The following is a 20606-nucleotide window of genomic DNA, read 5'->3' as shown; positions in this document are numbered from 1 at the left end:
TAATGTTTGATCATGCCTATGATTGATGGTAATATGAGGCTTCAATATTAAAATATGTAAATTTTTCTGAATTATATATGAGGTCCACCAGTAAAACATGAACCTTTAATGTGGAAAGGAGATTGAGGACAAAGTCAAAGTTTATCAGAATCCTTAAGGAGATTAATAAGGAGTGGGAGAGAATGGAAGATAAGATCCACACACATGAGGGATGAGCTTGTGGTCTTCTATTGGTAAAGATCAGCCACATTTACATACTATTAGATTTAGGAGAAAAGGATTAGGTGATTAATGCTAATACTATAAACAGTAAGCTGGTGTCCTTTTTGTATCTCCCATTCTATTTTGAGGGCAAGAGTGTTCTCATGTAGAACCAGATGGATTATTAGGCTGGCACTGTATGACAGCTGCTCTCGCGCTGACAAGATGCACTTAGAGCTATAACAGTATAACATGAGCCATAAACTCTCTTGAGAAAGCTTCAAAGAAAAATTCAAATTATAGTTTTTGCTCAGCCACGACTCTTCTTATCAGTCATGCTTGTCTGTTCTTTTGCTCTTTATGAAGTTGAGAAAAGCAATCATATGTGCCTCCATATTAGGACACAAATTAAGTAATAGATCTCCTTGCAAGGCAGGAAAGTCCCCAAAAAATATTAAACTAAAACCATGAAAGCAATATCTACACAAAATACAAAATGACAATGATACTCTTTGTCTAGGACACAATAGAGCTAGTTTGGGATAATGGTTGAAAAGACACCTTCTCAGGCTTTGTCTTTGGAAAACTCCAAATCTAGTACATATGTGTTCAGTCCTATAATTTCACGCTTTGGTAAGTACCACAGATAATTTTATCACATGCAATTCCAAGGACATGATTCCTGAAAACACTAATGAGCTTAAACATCTTAAGAAGAGGTAAAGGTTTAAAAAAAAATCACTGTCCCTCCAACATCCAAACAGCTGATTGAATGTGGAGTGCTCCAGTTGGTGACTGCAGAGAGATTTCACCCCTAAGATCTAGTCTCTTTGGTCCACACTTGTTTTACCAGTCCTGCCTGCAAAACATGTGGGTGTGGCTAACCAATGTCTGATGTAACTGACGCCATGAGAGGTAGCCCATTCCTAACACTACTTAGATGGCTAGGACTCAAAGAGTAGATAACCCAGAGACTTAGTATAGAACCATACAGTAATGGTCTGAAACAAAAGTAGCAAACAAAAACAATGAAATGATCAGAGTCTAAATTGTAGGTCTTTATCGAGTCTCCCTTATAAATTGGGGGAATCCCAAGGAAAAGGAGGTGGAAAGATAGTTGGAGTCAGAGGTGATGGAGTTCACCAGGAGAACAGGACCCAGTGAGTCAACTAAGCGTGGCTCACATAGGCTCAGAAAGACTGAAGCAGCAAGCACTAGGCCTCATGGGTCTGTACCAGGTCCTCTGTAGATAGCTGTTATCTTCATATTTTTGTGGGACTCTTAACTGTGCAAGCTGGTGTGCCCCTGAAGTTTGTGCACACTCTTAGTACTCTTTTCTTCCTTTTGGATTTTTTTGTCTAACTTTAGTGTGAGGACCTTTGACTTGTTTAGCTGTATTTTGTTTTGTTATGTTTTGGTTGTCCCTTGGAGTCCTGCTCTCTTCTGAAGGAAAACAGAAAGGGAGTGGATCTGGTAAACAAGGAAGGAGGGAAATGCTGAGAGTGGTAAAGGAAGGGGAAATTGTGGTCTGGATTTACCCTATGAGAGAAGAATCTATTTTTCAACTAAAAAGTCTCTGTTCCTCAACCCAAGATTTAGAGAACTTGCGCATTCTCTGAACCATCAGGACCTGTAGGCATAATCAAAAGCATGTGCAGCCATATCAATTCCTTGTTGTATGTTCCTTCCAAGGGAAATATAGTAAAAATGCAGAGTAAATATTTGTAGCCTTCAATAATTGTTTTATATCAAGGAAGTTTTCCAAACAGCAACATTTATTTACACTGATTTGAAAGACACTCCAGAGTGAAAGATATGTACAAGTGCGCGCGCACACACACACACACACACACACACACATATACACACATTCTCAAAATCTACATATGACTATAGTTCAGTAGCACAAACTCCAAGGATCCCACCAAGCCCTGGTGCAGGAGGAGGATGGGTGAGATGGAGAATTTCTAGAACCTTTCCTGCAAGGAAGCCTGCTTAGCCAGCAGCAGAGCCCTTATCTTGAGTAACAGTGAAGGTGGAAACACACGCCCAACCCAAGTGCTCATGTGCAATGAAAAACTCACTCTCACAACCTCCTCTGCCCACATGTGCACACTTATTAACAAATGGTTTTAAAAAAAACTAAGGCAGTCAAGCCAAATAAAAAACTAAATAAATCAATAAGTCATCAAATAAACCAAATAGGTAAGAGTGATTTTGTAGGATTGAAAAATATTTACTACTATTTATTGTGGATATTTTGTGTTAACTTTATTTTTGTGCTCCTGAACAAAATAAGATATTCCTTATCTTAGCTATTGTGGTGGTTTGATTAAGAATGGCTTCCATAGGCACTCAGAGACTGAACTACCAACCAAAGGGCATACACCAGTTGGACCTAGCCACCCGCCCCCATGTGTTGCAAATGTTCCCTGGGCCTTCATATGAGTTTCCTGACAACTAGAGTGGAACTGTCTCTAAAACTGTTGCCTATCTTTCCAATCTCTACCCCTAACTGGACTGGCTGCCTTGACTGGCATTACAGGGGAGAGGAGACTGCTAGCCCTGCAGAAACTTGATGTGCCACAGTTGTGAGATAGTGTGGGGGAGACTCTGTACTTTCACGGAATAAGAGGATAGGGATGGTGGTGGTGATGGGGAGGGGGAGGGGGATGGAATGGGATGGGGAGGGGAATAGGGATGGGTTTGGGGATTGGAATAGGGATAGTGCTGGGGAGGGGAAGGGGGAAGGGGAGGGGGAGGGGAGGAGATAGGGAGGGGGAGGGGTATAGGGAGGGGGTTGGGAATGGGGATGGGGAAGGGGATAGGAAGAGGGAGGGGGATGTGTACAGAGCAGATTGGGAGGAGAGGGCAGCAATGAGGATGTAAAGTAAATAAAGAAAAGAATTAATGGAAAGGAAAACAGAATCAAGAACAAATAGACCCCCCCATAGACTCAACTATTTGAATTTTTAGACACCAGAGAGTGGAACAATTTGAAAGGAGTGAAGAGACTAGGAGCTATGGTTTTCTGGGAAGAAATGTGTCACAACAGATGGGATTTGAAGTTTCCACAGCCCCTGTCAGGCCAAATGTCACTCTCTCTGCTTGGAGAATTAAGATGTAGCTCCCATCTATTTCTCCAGTGCCACACCTGCCTCTGTCACTCTCTGTGTGATGATGATAACAGACTAAGTTAGACTTTGAAACTGCTAGCAAGCCCCCAGTTATTTTTTAAAAATGACTTGCCTTAGTTATGATGTCTCTTCACAGCAATAAATCAGTGACTAAGATAGGCACTGTGTTTCCTGCAATCCCTTAAGTTTTGTACTAGGAGAGGCCAGCGCAATCTCCTGGTTGCTGCAGGATGGGATTCCATCCCATAACAGTTTAAAAGCATGATTAGCATCCAAACACAATAGGTTGTTCCATTTCTGGGGTAAATATGTTTCTGCCTGAAGGGTAAACTAATCATGCTCTTAAAATCTAATCAGATCAATTATCTTGTAATACATCAAGCTAAACTTATGTTTTTCTAGTCTGAAATTAGAGCGGGAGTGCCATGAAGTGTATGCTTTCTCTAATCACTTTTCAAATTAACTAAGTCATGTACTAAAATATAAATAAGAGGGGGGTGATATAGAAAGAAAAAAAAAGCTGAATTATACCCAGGAGTTTTGCTATATTGAAAACAAAAATACTGAGTTCCCAAACACTATGTGTTCAAAGGTTCTATTTTTCTGTTATTAATGCATTTTAGATGGAAAAGTTTATCTGAACAATATGCTTTTGAAGTCCCATGACCAAGAAGAAACTCAAGCCAACTGTTTGATTTTTCTCTTAAGTACTTGTTGTGACACTTTGCTCACAGAAGCAGAACTTGTCATATGGCTCTTTCACTATTGCAATGTCACTATTGTCTTCATTAGACAAGAACAGCTTGGGTAAAACCTACACATGGCAAGGATCTTTTGGAAGCTGTTTGTTCAAATAGGGATAGGTTTGCAGATCAAAAAGAAGGGAAAAGGCTGTAACATAAATTCCAGGGTAGCCATCTGGAAGGAGTTATTGGAGTCAGGACTCAGGTTGTTATGGTTGTAGAAATGGGACTGATGACAGAGTAATATGTTGGCAATTTCTTGAAAGCGTCAAAGGGAAAATGATTAAGACTGCTTTGTCATGAAAGAAGTAGACTTAAGGACAGAACCACTAAGATGTAAAGGTTAAGCCATTTAACGTCTTTCAAGAACGAAGTATGGCATTTTTGACATGCCTAGCAATAAAAAAATTATCTGAAACATAATAAAAATATTATATATTTGAGGTAGTAAAGCAGAGCTTATGTCATGAGCATGCAATTTTCTGTGATGGTGTCAGAAAACAGTGACAATTGACAATAGTATAAGTCTACACCTCAAGAACTAAGTTTGACGTCTGCTTTAATCCAAAGGAAAATAAAGTCAGAGTCAGGCCGATAGCAGAAATACATCAGTTATGGGAATAATCTATAGTAAGAAGTCAAAGACTGATTCTCAGAAATGAAAATTAGTAACAGTTTTGTACAACCTATAAAGAGAAAAACAGAAAGAACAGTCACTGGTACCAGAAATTGGAGCTTCTGCAATGCATTTCCCATGAAAAACATTGTGTTATCTAAGCTTAGATGCACTTCTAACAACTCAAATATCAACAGTTTAGTAAAGAAAAATTGGAACATCAATGAGACGGGAACCTGGACAAGAACAGAAAATGACCTGTTTCATCTTGTCTTTAGAAGATGATATAAATTGTCTCCAAGTGAAAGGTTGTGTTCATGAAATTAGATATTGATGTCCTAATTTAAGCATTATTAAATAAAATTAATAAGGGATTAGCATATCATGAACAAGTAGGGTGTATGAGTACTTAATTTAAAAGGGAATCTTAAAGAGGTTAGCCCTTGAAATTTTAATTTCTGTGGTTTATCTTATTAACAGATGGAAAATTATATAATCCTTCTAATGGGTGTTCTGGTAGCATTCCTTGGCATTTAATATTACAGACTGAGATTCAAAGGCATTTGTGTAACTGAAAGAAAGAAAATATATGTAAATTTCATAATATATAATATGCACCATGTTAAATTCATAAAGTTCATAAGATATGATGGTACAGATTGGCTCATTATTAAAAATTTCACTGGCTTAGATAGAAGAGATAAAAATCAAGAATATATAGATAAAAATTAGAAACAAAATAATGAAGTGATATACATTCAATGACATTAACCTTTGAAAACTTTCTTATTTACCAACTGTGCACATGTGCACACAAATGTGAGTGGACATACAAATATGGAAGTCAAAGAACAATTTGTAGAAGACATTTCTCTCCTACAATCCTATGTAGTATGGGGATTTAACAAAGTTTTGTCAAGTTTAAAAGGGAGAGCATTGTCACTGGCCCAATAAACCTTTTACTTTTCAAAGTTTGATATTTATTTTATTGAGAGAAGTTCTCAATGTATGATCACATGGTCTTCCTGTACACTTTTTTTAAAGGCCAATTAAACTAGTTTTATTCAAGTTAAGTCTACATTAAATTACAATATTAACAATTTGTAGAAACAATGAACTTAAAAATAAGAAGTAGAAATAGAAATCTATTTGGTCTTTCAGAGACCACATCATAGAACTCGTAAATGAAAATGTACAAATATAGAAATAATACTTAAAGAGAAAGGGTTTTAGTATGGGGGCCCAAAAGGATGTCATATCTTAAACATGCATGTTTCAAAAAGGGAGAATCCTTTAATAATTTAGCACAAAATCAAGTTATATAAATTTGGTATATTCCAGAAAATATTGCTTTAAACACTTATACATGATCAAAATTCCTTTGGTAGGTTTTGATCAAAACGAAACATACTACTTTGTAAAATATAAAGTACTTTTAAATGTTGCAAAAGTATGCCTGGTGTGGTGGCTCACACCTTTAATCCCAGCACTTGGGAGGCAGAGGCAGGCAAATTTCTGAGTTCTAGGCCAGCCTGGTCTACAGAGTGAGTTCCAGGACAGCCAAGGCTACACAGTGAAACCCTGTCTCGAACAAACCAAAAAAAAAAAGAAAGAAAGAAAGAAAGAAAGAAAAAGTTGCAAAAGTGTCTGTCATCATCACCATGTCAACACCATTATGGAGTCTCCTTCTTGCTGCTGAACCCACCTGTACACACAGTACATCTCCAGGAACCAACAAGTCCTTTGCCTTTTGACAAACATAACTATGCTCCATATAATGCCAGGGCAGAGATCCAAGACTGTCTCTGTGCAAGACTATAAAACCAGGCCCGATTTTATTAAGGTAATCACCCTTCAACAGTCAAACAGCAGTCACCCCAAAGCCAAAACCAGGACCTCCACACTCAACCAGCACAGAAACAAACATGAACCCCCAAGCTCCTAAACAAACGACAAGCAGCCCTCTGGGTGAGCTGTATCTCATGACAGACATGATGTCCTCTCAGCACATCAGGGACCTCATTTAGAAACCTGATTTACAGAAGCCAAAGTTTTCAACTTTCTGAAAATACACAGAAGAGAGGCCAATGCTCAGGGTGCAGAGAACCGAGTGGCAGCCTGGAAAGTTTCTCCCCAGTGCCCCAGCCCAGGTCTCTCTCTCTGAGACTTCATCAGGAGAAGAACACAGCAGCTAGGGTATTTCCACTGTGTCCCACAATCACACACACAACAAACCAAGCCCATGGCTTTCTGCCAGAGGAACGAGAGCTTGTGAAGGAACTTCTCAATGTGAAGTTAGAGAGTAGCAGAAACAATAAAGTAGGGGAAGAAGCAGGGATGAAAGATGTGTGTCATCTCAAAGTCCTTGCACCCTGGGAAGGATGAACCAAGAACCACATCCTCTGCTCTGAATCCAAGCGTCCACAGTCGGGGCAGCTGCAGGGACCTGGAAACAGACAGCAGCTTCACACTCTCGGGTGCTTCGTGTGTGTCTCACTGGGAGACGACAGTCAGGTGGTGCGTCACGTCACGGAGTGGTACTGATTTGGACTGTCTTTGTCTCGTTCCACGTAGTCTCTGTCTATAAGTGACTCAATCCTTTTTTTTCCCCCAAATATCCAGGCTTCACTGGAAATTTCAGCTGATTGTGTAATTCAGAAATGAGGAGATAATGACCAAATGTCGTCCTCATTTTCATTATTCTGACTATAGCAGCGTCGATCCGGTACTGTCAATCCTGGAATACTCTCTCTGTGGTGCTAACCTGTTCTTCAACGGTCTCCTTCATCTGGATTTGATTGATCTTTATTCGGAACAACTTGTGTTTGAAGTCTGCATTGAAGATGAACTTAGCTCCATCTTCCATCTCCTTTCCTTTGGAACTTCTAATTAGAAACCATGCCTTACCACAGGCGAGAGAATGTAGTGTTCTTCGCAACTCACTGTCCTCTGTACTAGTGGCCATTTTTATTTCTTCAAAGCTGAATCCACACCCCCCTCCCCCCGTTGAACATGAGCAGCACCAGCGTCTGGAAGAGGGATCTCTGGAACTCCTTCTTCGCCTCCTTAAAGTCCGCCTTCAACACGGCACGTCCCAGAGCTGTCTGCCATTGCAGCTTCCACCACTGTGCTTGCCTAGGTAGAACATCTTGAATACTTCCTGAAGTCTGACCATCTCTGGAGGGAGGCGCAATTCCGTGGGTGTGTAGATGGGCCAGTAGCCCATGGTGACTATGGTTCACCGTGAGGTCAATGGGACCTGGTGCTCTTTGGTTCTGCATATGCTGCTTGAAGTGAACCATGATGTCTTTGGAAAGCTCCATGTCCTTGAACATGCCCTCCAGCTTGCTAGTAAACGCAGCTCCACACTCTGGGAATGTGAAGGAAGGGTGAGATAGAGCTGGCATGACGCCTGCCCGGGGACCTGTCCGACCTGAGCTCACCACGCTTGAGCTTGGACAGCACAGACTTCTCTGCATCCACCGGCGCGCTCTTCTCCACTAGCAGCCTTTTTGCTAAGTCTTTCTTCTAAAACACTTCAAAGACATCTTTACCTGTGCAAACAGGAAAACCAAGACCTGAGAGAGATTCCTGGTTTACCTGCTACACCCCATGGCCCAAAACCTCCTCCCTGTGTCAGCTTTTTACATGATATATTTTGATCATTTTCTTTCTACTTTCCCAACTCCTCTAAAAGATTTAATCTTTTCTACCTACCCAACTTCATGTTCTATCTGTCTCAACCACTCTTCCTCTTAAAAAAGACAAACAATAACAACAAAACAGTAAACCAAAGCAAAGCAACCAAACAAAAAATAAATGCACAAAAAACATAGTCTGCTTTGTGTTACTTTTTATTAACGTGCATGTGTGTATGTCTGTATGCAACATGTGTGTGGGCACCCATGGGGGTCAGAAGAGGCCATTGGATCCCCTGGAACTAGAGTTACCTGGCACTAAAACCAACCTGACCTGATTGTAGAAATCTGAACTGGGGTCTTCTGGAAGATCAGTGAGTGTTCTTACCTGCTGCGGACATTTCATTTTTAATAGAAAATAATGAAGAAAAATGCTCTGTGTATTCATTGGATATTCTTGTGTTGGGGATATTAATTGTTCATGAAAGGTTGATCTAGATGTTTAAGATTTTTAAATGTCTACAATGAAACATAGAATAGTATATCTTAATATAGACAAAGTATCTTAAACAAAACAAAAAATACAATATCCAGAAAGGAAAATATTAATAAATTAAATTACATTAAATTTTCTGTTGGCAAGCTAGAGATTCAGGGACATATTTTAATGTATTTAACCATAAAAGAAATTATATCTTCAACATATTAAGGCCTCCTATGATTTATTTTAAAAGATAGGTAGTTGAATACAATAAAATAGACAAAGGACTTGAATAGGCTGCTTTCCAGAGGGGATAAACTAATGAAAAAACGTATACATAAATAGCCAATAAACACCATCAGTCATCTAGAGGCTAAAACTCAAGCCATACTGAGAAGGGAACAAGATTATTTAGAATAAGTAAAACTGAGATTACTAATTTTTATTTCCTGGCCCAAAGTCCCACACTTATTTTCAGAAACAAGTAACAAATCACATAAAAATCAGGTTGAGCAAAAGATACAGCAAGACGCATAGTGAATTATCCTATGCCCATGGATTGAAAAAGGAGGCAAACCTAGTTTGGGGACGATTTTTTTTTCTTTCTTTCTTTTTTTATTATTAGGTATTTTCCTCGTTTACATTTTCCATGCTATCCCAAAGGTCCCCCATACCCACACCCCCAATCCCCTACCCACCCACTCCCCCTTTTTGGCCCTGGCGTTCCCCTGTACTGGGGCATATAAAGTTTGCAAGTCCAATGGGCCTCTCTTTGCAGTGATGGCCGATTTAAAGCAAGAAAGTGAATAAGTCAGTAAAAAAAAAAAAAGTAATACTATTGAAAGAATGTGAACTTCATGTCCTATTTTATCTTGGTAAAATTGGTATAAGTATGTTCACTTTTAAGTTTATCAAGATCTACAGTCACGCTTTCTACTTTGTACTTTAAAGATAAATGTTTAATTTTATGATATTGCTATTGATAGCAACAGAGAGTAGAAGCCACTGACTCATTGCGGACCATTTTCCACAGTGTCAAGGGTATTTTCCAGGGTAGATGAAGCTTCACTTGTATTTCAGCTTAGGGACTTCAAGTGTGCTGAGTGATGCACCTCAAAGACAATAGGACCCACTGAGAAACAATTTAAAGGTTTGTTTCCCAGACTACATCAGTAATTTTTATTTAATTCAAGATGCTACCTTCCATAAGGGGAACATTGAGCCTCCCTATGTTAAAAATATATCACTCCGAGCATGCTCTACAGTTATTTTTAGAGCCACAGGCAAGGTGATAGGAGAATGAGTAGGTCTAACATCACTGAAGAATGGCCCTACACTATTAAAGCTATATATTCCTAAAGAGCACTGAGATGTATCTATTCTGAATAAGGTTCTATTTACCCTTTCATTTTCATATTTCATTTTTTCATTTATGAAACTCTTAAAATCTATAAAGGACTATAGAATAAAAATTATATATCACATTTTGTAGTATCATTTTTTGAAAAGTATTATGACAGAATTAGTATAGAGAAATAAAGTAGATCCTCATCTTATTTCTAGTCTTCTATATGGATGTCTATATACACTGTACAGATGTAAATTCTGTGTCACATCACCCTATATTACTGTTGATTTCTTCAGCAAGAATAAAGATCAACATAATGTCTCAAATAACATTCTCTGTCTTATTCTCTGTCTCTTACACACACACACACACACACACACACAGAGAGAGAGAGAGAGAGAGAGAGAGAGAGAGAGAGAGAGAGAGAGAGAGAAAATGACTATTATTCTAATTTGTTAAGATCCAGTAAGAAATATCTAACATGTCCTTTGTTGTTAAGAATCCTGATTCTGAATATATGTTTGAGCCTCACCAAAAAAGAATTTCAGCAAGATGCAGCAGGATAAAAAAGAGTTTCCTTAAGGAGCAATGAGACTTAAAAACATAATGAAAAGTAGGGTACAGTATTTTAAAAAGTAATGGTGATGGGAAATAAATACACAGGAACAAAAGAAAACCAACATGATATTATACAGGCGACATTTAAAGAGCTAAGGAATAAATATTTGAAATAATATGTCTGGAAATTGATCTCACAGATTCTGGGGGCAGAAAGACTTAAAGTGAAGCAAGGGCACACTAACTCTCTGAATTTCATTGCCATCTAAGAATTCAGTTCTATCCTCTGGCTTATTTTTTTCTTTTTTAAAATTTTTTGTTAGATATTTTCTTCATTTACATTTCAAATGCTATCCCGAAAGTCCCCTATACCCCCGCCTGCCCTGCTCCCCTACCCACCCACTCCCACTTCTTGGCCCTGGTGTTCCCCTGTACTGGGGCATATAAAGTTTGCAAGATCAAGGGGCCTTTCTTCTCAATGATAGCTGACTAAGTCATCCTCTGCTACATATGCAGCTCGAGACACGAGCTCTGGGGGAACTGATTAGTTCATATTGTTCCACCTATAGGGTTGCAGACCCCTTCAGCTCCTTGGATACTTTCTCTAGCTCCTCCATTAGGGGCCCTGTGTTCCAACCAATAGATGGCTGTGAGCATCCACTTCTGTATTTGCCAGGCACTGGCATAGCCTCACAGGAGACAGCTGCTTTTTTAAGAGTCAAAATAAAGGACCTTAAAAACATTAGCTAAATAAGCAAATTCCAGAGATGGAAGAAATTAGGTAGGAAATTGATGAATCAAAAGTTCATTTCCATTCTGTCTGGTGTGAGGTGTAATCTCAGGGTCCTTTTGGTTTGCATTTCCCTGATAACTAAGGAGGCTGAACATTTCTTTAAGTGTTTCTCAACCATTCAAGATTCCTTGGTTGAGAATTCTCTATTTAGCTCTGTACTCCACTTTTTTTTGTTTGTTTTGTTTTGGTTTTGGTTTTTTTTCGAGACAGGATTTCTCTGTGTAGCCCTGGCTGTCCTGGAATTCACTTTGTAGACCAGGCTGGCCTCAAACTCAGAAATCCGCCTGCCTCTGCCTCCCAAGTGCTGGGATTAAAGGCATGCGCCACTACCGCCCCTCTGTATGTACTCCACTTTTTAATAGGGTATTTGGTTCTCTGGAGTCTTCCATCTTGAGTTCTTTGTATATTTTGGATATTAGCCCTCTACTGCATGTAGGGTTGGTAAATATCTTTTCTCAACCTGGGGGTTGTTTTGTCCTATTAATAGTGCCCCTTGATTTACAGAAGCGTATCAATTTTATAAGGTCCCATTTGTCGATTGTTGCATAAGCCATTGGTGTTCTGCTCAGTAAGTTTTCCCTTGTGCTCAAGTTCTTGAGGCTCTTCCCCACTTTCTCTTCTGTTAGATTCAGTGTATCTGGTTTTATGTGGAGGTTTTTGATCCACTTGGACTTGAGCTTTGTGCAAGGAGATAGATATGGATGAATTTGCATTCTTCTACGTGCAGTTAAGCCAGTGCCAACTGGCTTGAAAATTGTTGAAAATGCTGTCTTTTATCCACTGAATGATTTTAGTTTCTTTTTCAAAGATCAAGTGACTATAGGTGTGTGGGTTCATTTCTGGGTCTTCAATTCTAGTCCATTGATCTACTTGCCTGTTTCTGTACCAATACCATGCAGTTTCTCTATAGTACAGCTTGAGGTCAGGGATGGTGATTTCCCCCAGACGTTTTTTTATTGTTAAGAATAGGTTTCACTATCCTAGGTTTTTTGTTACTCCAAATGAATTTGAGAATTGCTCTTTCTAAGTCTATGAAGAATTGAGTTGAAATTTTGATGGGGGATTGCATTGAATCTGTAGATTACTTTCGGAATGATGGTCACTTTTTACTATATTAATCCTACCAATCCATGAGCATAAGAAATCTTTCCATCTTCTGAGATCTTCTTCGATTTCTTTCTTCAGAGACTTGAAGTTCTTGCCAAAGAGATCATTTACTTGTTTCATTAGAGTCACACCAAACTGTTTTATAGTATTTGTGACTATTGTGAAGGTGTTGTTTCCCTAATTTATCTTAGTCCATTTATTCTTTAAGTAGAGGAAGGCTACTGATTTGTTAATTTTATATACTACCACCTTGCTGAAGTTGCTTATCAGCTGTAGGAGTTCTCTGGTATCATTTTTGGGGACACTTATACATATTATCATATTATCTGCAAATAGTAATAACTTCACTCCCTCCTTGCCAATTTGTGTTCCTTTGATCTCCTTTTTTTCTTGAATTGCTCTGGCTAGAACTTTGAGTACTATATTGAATAGGTAGGGACAGAGTGGGCAGTCTTGTCTATCCATGATTTTAATGGGATTGCTTTGATTTTTTCCCATTTAGTTTGATGTTGTCTCCTGGTTTGTTGTATATTGCTTTTATTATATTTAAGAATGAAACTTGAATTCCTGATCTCTTCAACACTTTCAACATGAATGGGTATTCTTGTTGTTATTGTTGTTGAAGGCTTTTTCCCCGTCTAATGAGATAATCATGTGTTTTTTTTTTCTTTCAGTTTGTTTATGTAGTGGATTACATTGATGGGTTTCCCTATATTGAATTATTCCTCCATCCCTGGGATGAAGCCTACTGATCATGATGGATGATGGTTTTGATGTTTTCTTGGATTCAGTTTATGAGAATTTTATTGAGTATTTTTGCATTGATATTCATAAGGAAAATTGGTCTGTAGTTCTCTTTCTTTGTTTGGCCTTTTTGTGGTTTAGGTATCAGTGTAACTATGGCTTCATAGAAATAATTGGGTATTGTTCCTTCTGTTTCTATTTTGTGGAATAGTTTGAAGAGTATTGGTATTAGTTCTTTGAAGGTCTCATTGAATTCTGCACTAAAACCATCTGGCCCTGAGCTCTTTTTGGTTGAGAGACTTATAATGATTGCATCTATTTCCTTTGGGGCTTTGGGGCTGTCTAGATATTTTGTATGATTCTGATTTAACTTTGGCACCTGGTATCTGTCTAGGAACTCATCCATTTCATCCAGGTTTTCTAAAATGCAGTTGACAGGAGATGCTGGCAAGGATGTGGAGAAAGAGGAACACTCCTCCTTTGTAGAGATTGCAAGCTGGTACAACCACTCTGGAAATCAGTCTGGCGGTTCCTCAGAAAATTGGATAGAGTATTACCTGAGGAACCAGCTGTACTACTCCTGGGTATATACCCAAAAGATGCTCCAACATATAACAAGGACACATGGCACACTATGCTCACAGCAGCCTTATTTGTAATGGTCAGAAGCTAGAAACAATCCAGATGTCCCTCAACAGAAGAATGGATACAGAAAATATGGTACATATGCACAATAGAGTACTATCCTTAGATTAAAAACAATGACTTTATGAAATCCGTAGGCAAATGAATGGAATTAGAAAATATAATCCCAAGTGAGATAACCAGACACAAAAAAACCACACATGGCATGTACTCAAATAATAAGTGGATACTAACCCAAATGCTCACAATGCATATGATACAACCTACAGACCATATGAAACGTAGAAGGAAAAAAGATTAGGCTATGGATGCTTAAGTCCTACATTGAGGGGTGGGGGACAAGGGAGAAAGAAGGAGGAGGAAATAAGCATCAGAATCTGGAAGAGACATAAGAGATGTACAGAGGGTCTGGAAATCGAAAAAAATAGGTAGCAGGGGGTAAGGGAGATGAGGAACTGGGGATAGCTAATGGAGAGTCCAGACACCAGAGAAATGTGAGGCTCTGAGGACCAAATGGGACTGACTTTAGGTGTAATGCACAGATAAGGGGTAGATAAACCCTCTGGAGACCACCTCCACTAGACAGTCATGGTCTCTGATTGAGGGAATGATCCACCAACCAATCTCAAATTCCCCCCCCCCCAGAAATGTTCTTGTTCAAAGGAAGAATGGGGACAATATATGGAACAGAGACTGAAGGAAGGGATAACTGGGGAATGGCCCTACCTGCAGATACATCATGTCTGCATACACCAAACCCAACACTGTTGCTGTGGTCAAGAGGCACTTGTGGATAGGAACCAAGAGTGGCAGTTTCTGGGGAGGTCCAGCCAGCCACTGACCAATGTGAGGCAGATGCTTAGTTCAGCCTGATGGCTGAACTCAGGGAACCTGGTGGGGGAGCTGGCAGAAGGACTGGAGTAGCAGAGGGGGACTGCAACCCCATTGGAAGAACAACATAGGCTGGTCTGACCACCTAGTTCTCCCAGAGACTAGACCTCCAAGCAAGTATACCTACAGTGATCTTTGGCTCTAGACGCATATGTAGCAGAGGATGGCCTTGCACAACTGCAAGAAGAATGGAAGAGCTTGATCCTGGGGAGGTTTTATGCCCCAGAGTAGGGGGATGCTGGAATGATGGGGTAGGAGAGTGCAAGTGGGCAGGGGGAGCACTCTTATACAGGCAAAAGGGAAGGGAGAGGGAAGATGTGGGATGGGGGTGGAGGAAGGGTAATTGGGAAGTGGGATATCATGGTATGAGGAGTTGGTGGAGGGGATAACTGGGAAGTAGGATAGCATTTAAGATGTAAATGAATGTAGTGGTTAATAAAAACTAAAAAAATAAGTTCATTTCCAGAAGTCCACACTTGAAAGTGGCAGGCAAAGGCACTGAGTGTAGAATGGATTGGGGAAAGAGCATCAAAGAAGGTATGTGAACAGGAGGAGAAGCAAACCTAAAGAGCAGGTTACAGTGTGTCACTCATCAGCAAGAACAACAAATCCCAATTAGAATTTCTCACAGACTTACTTTAGAAACTGCTATTTTTTATTATTATTATTTTTTAAACTTTTTTTTTTTTACAGTCCAGGCTTTATCCCCCCTCCCATTTCACCCTCTGACTGCTTCACATCTCATACCTCCTTCCTCCCAACCCCACCTCCTAGAGGTCCCCACGCCTCACCCACACACCACCAGACCACCCCACTCATGGGGGGCCACAAATCTCTTGAGGGTTAGGTGCATCTTCTCTCAGAGTCAGCTGGTTTATTCTGCCTGGTTGATGGCTCAGTATCTGAGCAATCTTGGGGGTCCAAGTTAGTTGACACTGATGGTCTTCCTCTAGGGTCACCCTTATCCTCAGCTTCTTACAGCTTTCCTCAAATTCAACCACAGGAGTCAGCAGCTTCTGCCCATTGGTTCTGACTCTTTCAGCTGATTGTTAGGTCTTGCTGAGGTTAGTCATGATAGGCTCCTTTTTGTGAGTACACCATAGCATCAGTAATAGTGTCAGGCCTTGAGGCCTTCCCTTGAGTTGGATCCCAATTTGAGCCTGTCACTGGACCTCCTTTATCTCAGGCTATTCTTCATTTTTGTTCCTACAGGTCTTTCAGACAGGAGCAATTCTGGGTCAGAGTTTTTGACTGTGGCATGGCAACCCCTTCCCTCCACTTAATGCCCTGTCTTTCTACTGAGGGTGGGCTCTACAAGTTCCCTACCTCACTGTAGGGCATTTCATCTAATGTCCCTCCCTTTGAGTTCTGAGAGTCTCTCAAGTCCCAGGTCTCTGGTACATTTTAGAGGGTCCCCCCACTTCCTACCTCCTGTTTCCCTCATCGAATCATGTCCTCTTCTTCTCCCTGTCTTCTTTCTCACCCATGTCTCTCCCTGCCCCCTCCTATGGTTGTTTTCTTCTTTCTTCCAAGTGGGATTAAGGCATCCTCACTTGGGTCCTTTGGCTTGTTAACCTTTTAGAGTTCTGTGGACGGTATTCTGGGTATTCTGTGCTTTTTTTTTGGCTAATGTCCACTTGTTAATGAGTACATACCATGTATGTCCTTTTGAGTCTGAGTTACTTCCCTCAGGATGATATATTCTAGTTCCATCCATTTGTCTTAAAAATTCATGCTGTCCTTGTTCTTAATAGCTGAGTAGTATTTCATTGTGTAAAGGAACCACATTTTCTGTATCCCTTCTTCTGTTGTCAGACATCTGGATTGAGAATCAGCTATTCTTACAGAATGATTTTTTTTTAACTTTGTGAGACATGGTAGAATACACAAGTATACCTGCAGCATGCCACTAATGAGATGCTCTAGTAGGTGTGTCACTTAGGACTCAACCTCTATTGTCAAAGACCTACCCATGTGCTTTCTTCACTTTAGCTGATACTATAATAATTATCATCAATGATTTGTAGCCATCTAGAAACCTCATTCTGCCTTTTGATTGCTGAATTAGGCACTCATGTGAAAGCAGTCTAATTTACTATATTGAAAATATTTTCAAGTAGTACAGAAGTATTTAACATACCCTGCTTGCTTAGCTGTTCCAGACGTAACTAGAGTGTTCCTGAGAAATTATGGGTCTCTTTTTCATATGTAAATCTTAGTGGCCTTATTTCAGTTTATAGCTTTGTCCAGAGCCCTAGAAATGCTTACATATCCTTTCATTTTATAATTTACCTAATTGTTGCATTTAAAATAAGGCTTACAAATTAGCATGCTCAATAACTATCAATTAATCAATCAATCAATCAATCAATTTCTGTTAACTACAAAACTCTTATTCACTTGAGGAAAATCTGTTACATGTTTGAGTCACCATTGATATATTCCCTAAGGTGATTTAGCAGAGGTGAATCCTACTTCTGACCTTCTCGAGCAGTGATGAATTGTTTGGACAAATGTGAAATTGCCTCAAATTTATATCTAAAACAATTACCTTGCATATTTTTTCACATAAAAATGATACAATCGTGAAAACTCCTCACCCCTAACATATAACATAATTAAACGAAAGAAAGCATTTGTCTTAGTTACAGTTTTTATTGCTGTTATGAAAAACCATGGTTAAATCAACTTGGGTTTTTTCCATTTTATACTTCCAGGTTACAGTCCAACATTGAGGGAAGTCCAGGTAAGAATTCAAGGTAGGAACCTTGAATTGAAAAGAGGGCATAAGAGGAGTTTGCTAACCTGCTTGCTGCCCATGGTCTTCTAAGCCTGATTTCCTATACAACCAGGACCATCTTCTTTGGGTGGCTCTATCCCCATAGCGTGGCCTACACATCAGTCATCCATCAGTACAATAACCCACAGGTTTGCCTACAGGCTAATCTGATGGCATGAATTTTTCAGTTGTGTTTCTCTCTTCCCAGAGGACTCGAGCTAGTATAGAGATAATAAAAACCAAACCAAACCAAAATCAAAACCAAAACCAATCAATAATGAAATATCTAACCAATACAATATTAGTCCTTAAAAACAGCATTATGAAATTGCAAAATTGAATGTTACATTTGCTAGATTTTTAAGGGAAATTCTTAGAAAAATGTCTACTTGTGAGCTGTAGGCATTAGATCATTTACTTTGAGGCAAAGATTCAAAGAGGTCAGGGGCAATCCAACATTTTATTTTATTTTATTTTATTTTATTTTATTTTACTTTACTTTATTTTATCTTATTGTTGCTCACACTTGTGTGCTCTAGCTTCATATCTTTGACTGTGTTGATTAATGTCTCAGCTTCACTTTTGCCATTGGTGAAATGAGAGGACATCTCTCAGACTGGTAGGGTTGATGCAAGGACCAAATAAATTAATCCAGTATTTACAACCATGACTGGTAATTGTATAACTGACAATTAACTTGCAATAGTCCTTACTCTGTCTTACAAAGCAGGGTACTTTTATCCTCACTTTACTTATGAGGAACCTCGTACTCAGACATTTAAAAAAATAATCAAACAAAGCAAAACAAAACATAAACCCAAAACACTGTATGCATGTATGTATATGTATATATATATATACATACATATGGTTTTATATATACATGGTTTTAGAGTAAATTAATGTTTATCACTAAATTCTACTGTGATGTTTCTTTCATTTTAAGTAGGCTTTGACAGTTTCTCTACCATATATTTACTGGAGGACTAAAATAATGAACTTATGTTCTATGTTATGGACACAGTAGATATTTATGTTTTAATTTGTCATTGTGGTACTGAGGGAGATATTACATACAAGGCTCTGTGCGTGTTTGGTAAATTCTCTACCACTGACTACATCATTCACCATTTAAAATTTTATTTTGATTCAGAGTCTTGTGAAGTTGTACAAGATCGAATGAAGCCTGTGAATACCTTTTTCTCTGTCTTTCCAGTAACTGAAATTACATGTATGTACCACTTTGTGTAGTCACAAATGCAAATTTATCTACTTATTATTCGTCTGTTTGTTTGTTTGTTTGTTTGTTTTTGAGACAGGATTTCACTATTTAACCCTGGCTGTGTTGTTACTCAAAACGAGGCTTTGAATCTGCAGATCCACAGAGATGTATCCTGACTGCTAGAATTAAAGGTGTCTAACAGGGAACACTTTACATCTCATAATTTCAAAGATGTGTTGTTACATAGTTTTGTCCTTTAATTTATTACAGTTTGGGCACATTTAATGAGTACTAAGAACTTTTTTTGTTATTGTTTTTTAATCTATACATAAAGCATAAAATGCTAATTGTTTTGAAATTATTTTTCCATCAGAAACCCACATAAGACAGATGGAAGAAAAGCATGACTTGGTAGAAATAGCTTTATGTCTAAGATAAAACCAAACCCAAACACCCAGGTCTGTAATGCTTGCTCTTCAGGAGGCTGAAGTAGGAGGATAACGAGTCCCTGTGATTCATCACCATCCTGGACAACAGAGTGAGACCCTGATTCACAATGGAAAGGAAATGGAGGCTGTGGTAAACTGCTTGCTTGGCACCTATAAGGCCCTTGGTTCTGACCCTGTCACAGTGAAAACAACTAACTGAACAGTCAGTCGAACCTTGGGTAATAAAAGTGAAATAGACAAAGCAAAGCAGTGATTCAGGCCATAGATATGTTGGGGGACACATAGTATTTCTGAAGCTTGCAGGTGAAATGCAGAGAGAAGTGTTTTTAACATCAGTGTACTCCTTAGGTCTGTTGCTGAGTCTAAATTTTCACTGAGGAATGTTCACAGATTTAAGACTTTCTGAGTTGGGCCTTTGAATGCATAGTGCCCCTTCCATTTCTGGTTCATCCCCATTTTGCTGAGCTGTTGGAGTCATTGCTCCCAAGACACAGGAACAGCAAGCACATCAGGAAAAGGCCCATGTCAAGCTGACTCCATTGTACTCCATGTCCACTTATAAGTCACTTGAGTAACTGACTTTTCTGACACTTAGCTATACTTTTAACATTTCACTTGTGACTTAAGTACACATGAACATTTAAGCAATTCAAAAGAAAGCCAGGGCTTTCAGAATGCCAGTCAATGAGTCAGACAGAATAGACTTGGGTGGGAGTCACTCATCAAAATAGCTAGCGAAGGCTTAAAACAAAATTAAAACTACTTTTGCACTAATTTACTCACTGTATCTTTACATTAACTGGGAACTATGATTATACCCATTTTATAGATTAGGTACTAGGGTGTCATATGGCTAAGTGTCATGTCAAAGTATAACTAGAATATAATGAAACTCACACCCACCCAATCCGATTCTAATTTCTACATATGTCTTCCCTAGATGATACTGCTTTTCTGAGTTCATTAAAAGATGTGTAAGTCTGAGGTTACTTAGATATTTGAACAAAAGTAGCAGAAGTGTAAACATGCTAATATTTAGGAGAGAGTTCTGGTTTTTCTGGATGGAAAAAAAAATCTTGTATGTGGAAATCTCAATTCTCCTGAATTTGCCTAGCTCTTACATTCTTGCTTTAAAGAGTCTGAAGGCAGAAAATAGTCTTACCTCAGCATTTGAGGCTGAGGCTATCAAGTCTATGATACCGAAATAAAAATATCTGGTATTTCTACTCTAAAACAAATCTGTGGTGGAAATAT

At 39.0% G+C, this 20606-nt stretch overlaps 1 pseudogene; it reads right to left on the bottom strand.

Annotated features, from left to right (window-relative positions):
• Window positions 1-7025: 7025 nt before the first annotated feature.
• Gm9410 (predicted gene 9410) lies at window positions 7026-8252 on the bottom strand (annotated as a pseudogene).

This window comes from Mus musculus, chromosome 17, assembly GCF_000001635.26.
Source record: "Mus musculus strain C57BL/6J chromosome 17, GRCm38.p6 C57BL/6J".
NCBI classification, from domain to species: Eukaryota; Metazoa; Chordata; class Mammalia; order Rodentia; family Muridae; genus Mus; species Mus musculus.
This window is presented reverse-complemented; position numbering and strand designations above follow the sequence as displayed.